General features: G+C 34.2%; 1 long non-coding RNA gene across 1 annotated transcript; it reads left to right on the top strand.

Moving 5' to 3' along the window:
- Positions 1 to 2,368: 2,368 nt before the first annotated feature.
- Positions 2,369 to 3,579, top strand: LOC147550931 (uncharacterized). Its single transcript, XR_015238382.1, has 2 exons — positions 2,369 to 2,686; positions 3,321 to 3,579. It is a non-coding gene; the product is annotated as an uncharacterized LOC147550931 (long non-coding RNA).
- Positions 3,580 to 5,603: the final 2,024 nt, after the last annotated feature.

The following is a 5,603-nucleotide window of genomic DNA, read 5'->3' as shown; positions in this document are numbered from 1 at the left end:
AAGATTTGTAATTGAAGGATGGTTAGTTTAAGTATATCGTGTTAGATCTCTTATGTTATTGTTGTTATTTGTTCTTAATCTCCAACAAAAACAAGGAAGAAAGAAAAAATAAGAAGAAGAAACAATTATAATTTTTGGAGAAAGGTAATTTGGGAAAGAAAAAAAACCATGCGTTGAAATTAACTGACAGTTTTTTAAAAATGAGTCAGTTTTGAATTTATGAAAAAGAAGAGACCAAAAAGGAAGCTGATCACAAACTAGGGAACTAAAAAAGAAATAACTCTTTTTTTAATTAGCCAAAGTCGCAACCATATATTAAGTTTTATTAGTTGTTATAATCTTTTTTTTTTTTTTGAAGCCAAGGGAACCATTTCCATTAATAAGTGATAAAATCACATTGTTTACATGGATGATACATCATTCTTATTTCTCTCTTCTGAAAACTTCATGAGAGTTACATACCTTTAAATGCAAAGTGCCTCATGAAGAGAAAGAAATGGGACTAGACACAGACTCAATAAAATGACCCTAAAGGTCGAGAATGAGAAGACCCTGAAGGTCGAGAATGAGAAGACCCTAAAGGTCGTGAATGAGAAGACCCTAAAGGTCGACAAAAAGAAATAATAATACAAAAACTAATATTAAAATCACCACCGTAGTCTACACCGGAAAGTCGTCGCCGTCACCGGAAAAACCGTTTCATCACCGGAAAACCGTCTTCATCGTCGGAGAACCGCCCCCATCACCGGAGAACCGCCCCCATCACCGGAGAACCACCACCACCGGGGAACCGCCGTCAATGTAACCACCCACTGCCTCATATCTTAAATCACCGGAAAATCGCCTATGTCGCCGGAAAACCGTCAACACCACCATCACGGAATCCACAAAGTCCCCCACCACCACCATCATTGGATTATGTAATAACAAAAGATCTGTTCAATGATCGAACTTGTTCTTCAAAAAGGTTGAAAACCTGTCTGCAAGTAATGAAAATAAAATTAATGGATGGAGGTTTTGGATCTGTGTTGGTATTTGGTAAAGAAAGAAAAGAAAGACGATGGAAGAATGTGGTGGCGTTGGATCTCTCTCTGTTAGGGACTTAGGGTTGCTTGAAAGAGAAGAATCGGAAATGATGAAGAAAATTAGGGTTTCCCAGAGAGATTCAATGATACAACATAAGTGGTTTGACAGACAAGCGTTTCGATCAGACTAATTATTAAAACAAAGAAAAAGAGGAATCCGGCGAAGGGAAGACCCTTCGCCGGAGAAGCCAACCAAGATCTGGAACTGTAACGAGAATCTTCTAAAAAAACCACAAAGCCTATCTCCTACTCCTGTTTTCCTCTCGGATCTTTGTGGTTGTCAATACTTATTTGGATTATTGACATCCAGAAGAAGAAGAAGACTCGAACAGCACACCCCCACCACCCACTGGCCATTGCCACCGGTAGAGAGAGAGAGAGAGAGTTCGGGAGACTATCTTTTTTTTTAGTTGTTATAATCACGTCCCACTTTTAATGAATTTTAATTGTAATAATTGCAAATTTGGATTGAGAGTCCGTCATTGTAATTGAAAAAAACTAAAAACTCCCAAAATCAAGAGATTCCCAAAATTTGGAGTTTGAGCCCAACACATAGGATTTGCTATTATGAGTTGAAATAGATAGACGTCAACCAAAATTTGTAACAAAATTGGTCTAATTCACCGATTTGATCAGCAATCAGTAGTGGTGGTAGAGTTCAACCACAAAATCGATCCGGAACCACCAAACTTTGTACCAAAAAATGTCTGGTCTCTTCGTTTAGCCGGTAATAGACCATTTTACAAACACTTCCTCAAATTATTGAAGTTCAATAAAAAAATCTAAATTAAAACCACAAGTTACCCAATTTAGATTCGTGAGAGAGAAAGAGGAGCTTCAAAATTAATCTCAACTTTAGAGGCTTTATTGTTAAAAAAAATGGTTAGTGTTTCTTAACTCATCTCACAAATTCAACTTGAGCAAAAACGAAAGCAACCATTGGTATTCTATCATGGACTCGTGGTTAATGGAGCAGGAACAGCTTCAAAAAGAGCACCAATACTGTATACAATGACAACCATCAAGTTGAACCAATTGAACCAAATTCGACACAATAACTTCCAGATATAAAGAGGGGTTGGGCAAACGCCCCAAAATGACCCCATAAATAAGAACGAAATCCGGGTCAGGAAAAAAATGAGGAGCAGGCCCATGGTGTCAGGTTTCACATTTAAAAGACAAAACCAACCTTCTGAATTTCGGTATTAACAAAAATACCAATGAAAAATCCCGTAAAATATTCAATTTTTTTTTTTTAAAGTCTGATGCCACTCAGTTTGGAAGTGACTGATTAAGGAAACCATCCATTCTCCATTAATCACTCAACCACCCTCTTTCCAAAAGCAAGTTCTTTCCCAAAATCACTTTCCTTCTCAATTCCAACTTTTCTTTTCTTCTTCTTCTCTCTCTCTCTAGAATTTTATTGTTTCTTCAAACCAAGATTTCATAACAGATCTGAATGATTCAACATCAAACCAAAATTTTATTTTTTTCTTTCTCTCTCTCTCTAATTTTTTTTTATTGAAATCTTTGTTTCCATGTTTCATAACAAACCCTAGGAGAACAAAAGGGTAAAGTGAACAAATCCTAAGAAGAAAGAGGTAAATATGGCTAACTTTATATTTTCATTATGGTAGTTTATCATTGATTTCCTGGTAGTTTATCATTGATTATTATTTAAGAACCCTAAATTTAAAAACATTTCAATTTGAATTTTTAAGAATCCTAAATCTGAAAAAACTTTCGTCCTCGTTAAATTTAAGAACCTTAAATCTGACAAAAATTTTCTGTTTCATTTTTATTGGAGAAACCTAAATCCGACAAAACTTTTTCGTAAGATCTTTTCGGTACCTAGTTTCCTGTCCTGTAAATTGTTTTTTTCCCGGTAAACAGTTTCATGTACATATACCCAGTCGTTCCTGTTAAACTGTTTCATGTCCTGTAAACTGTTTTCTTCCCGTTAAACTGTTTTCTTCCTGACAATTTCTGCCTAACTATTGTGTTTTAGGCAGTTTCATGTACATATTTTTGTTCCTTGTACATAGTTTGTCCACTGGACAGGATTTTAAAAGGTTTATTTCCCTGTACACATGTTTGTTCCTGAGAAATATTTTTATGTATGTTATATTTGAAATATGAATGAAAGTGTGTTAGTTTTTGGTGTATTTAATGTACATAATTCATTGGATGGTTCTAATAGAGATGTACTTACCACTAAATCTTCCTCTTTTACAGTAAGCACATAAGGAGTCCACTACCTCTTTCGTGAGTAAGCCAAAGAACACGACAACAGTATGACTAACGTGATATGCACGAGTCGCAAGAGAGATGGAGAATGAGAATTAAAGATGAAGTGTCTTAAATGCACGAGTCGCATTCGCTTAGTAGCACTTTTTGTAACATTTAATGTACTTTTGTTCATGCAAAAACATACCTGTAATGTACAGTACACGAATGTATGTTTCTGAATAATAATGTTTTGGGGAAACTTCAACAGTAGGTTCTTGGGCAAAATTTGAAATATCTCGTAACTTAGTTTAGAAAACATTCAAAGTGTACATTCGCAAATGTGCAGAACATTGGGAAATAAACAATACATTGGAAAATATGTACTGACCATTTTGAACTAGGAATTTGCTTGTATACCGGGAATTATTTTATGTACTGGTCATTTGATTATGTGTTAGTCACTTTTGTACTGGGAATTTTGTTTTGTACCGGGAATTGTTCTATGTACTATCTATTTGGTTATGTACGGGACACTTTTGTACTAGGAATTATCTTGTTTACCGGGAATTGTTTTATGTATTAGCCATCTGGTTATGTAGTAGACACTTTTGAACTGAGAATTTTCTTGTGTACCGGGAATTGTTTTATTTACTGACCATTTGGTTATGTACTGTATATTTCTCAATGTTAAGATACTTCTCATAGCTTAGTTTAGAAATCGTTCAAATTTGTCATTTGGTTTTGTACGAGGAATTATCTTGTTTACCGGGAATTGTTTTATGTATTAGCCATCTGGTTATGTAGTAGACACTTTTGAACTGGGAATTTTCTTGTGTATTGTTTTATTTACTGACCATTTGGCTATGTACTGTATATTTCTCAATGTTAAGATACTTCTCCTAGCTTAGTTTAGAAATCGTTCAAATTTGTCAATGTTAAATCTTCCTCATTTTTGGTAGTCTTTCATTGATTTGTTTCCATATATTTTTGGTAGTTTCCCATTGATTTGATTCTCTGTATTTCTTCTTCTTTTTAAAGATATTTTCTCTCTTCAATCCTAACTTCTTTCCTTCTCTTAAACATTTTCTCCTTATATGATGGACAATTATAGGACATTCCTTCCAAAACGTAAATTATTTTGAAGGAAATTTTATAAGAAATTTTTCTTTGTACTGTACACTTTTGTACTGGGAATTATCTTGTATATTGGGAATTATCTTGTATATTGGGAATTATCTTGTGTACTAGCCATTTGGTTATATACTGCACACTTTTGAGCTGAGAATTTTCTTGTGTATCAGTAATTATTTTATGTACTGACCATTTGGTTATGTACTAGACACCAGTAAAATATTCGAAGAAACCTTTCACGTTGCAACCTTCACAAAGTAAGGAAAAATATAAAAATATAAGACGAAGGAAACTAAAAAATGTAGAGTAAACTTCCACATAACAAGGAAACGTGGGAATTGATTAGGAGCGATAAAATGTAGCGGGAACAGATGAATGTACACTACATTTGAACACGTAAACGTACATCTATGACGTTAAAAAGGGTACAATATCTAAGAGAACTGGAGATCTCGTCAAATCCAGAAGTTGTTTTAGATCCAGATTTGTTGTTTTAGATCTCGTCAAATCCCGATAAATTTACAATTTTAGATCTAATTTCATTCACAATTTTAGATCTAATTTTATTCACAATTATAGAGATCTAAATCGTGGAAATGTGAGAACCGAAACACCTTCCTAATAGGAGCAAGCAAAATAGGTTGAAGAACAAAAATACAAACAAAAATCTCAATATTTCTTCCCCAAATCAACAAGACCAACATGTCTAATTTCCTTACCAATAAACTTTCACCAAATTTGTTCAAGAAATCAAACCCTAACAAAATCAATAATCCCAGATCTGATTTCTTCACCATTAGAATAGACATAGATCTTTGAAGAACATAAGAGATATACCAGTTTTTTTTAATGTTACTCTCTCATGTATTTCTTCACAATTTAAAAAATTTAGACCACACCAGCCATGAAAAAGATTCAGCCATGACGGAGTATGTTGATGAAGAGAAGATCGTGTAGAGAGAGAAAGAAGAGGAATATATCAGCTTTTCTTTCCATGACTTGACCCTTATTTAATGCAAACTGAAAAAAGGAGGAGTTTAGGCCTAATTTACCGTGCAAGGGTGACATGGGAAAGAAAAAAAAAAGGGGAAAAGAAAAAAGTATTCTTCTCTGGCATATTGGACCTCCCTCTCAATTTTTGTATTGGTTGGAGGGAAA

Source organism: Eschscholzia californica, unplaced genomic scaffold, assembly GCF_041429995.1.
Source record: "Eschscholzia californica isolate CP2 unplaced genomic scaffold, dmEscCali1.0.p SCAF_3, whole genome shotgun sequence".
In the NCBI taxonomy this organism is placed as follows: domain Eukaryota; kingdom Viridiplantae; phylum Streptophyta; class Magnoliopsida; order Ranunculales; family Papaveraceae; genus Eschscholzia; species Eschscholzia californica.
This window is presented reverse-complemented; position numbering and strand designations above follow the sequence as displayed.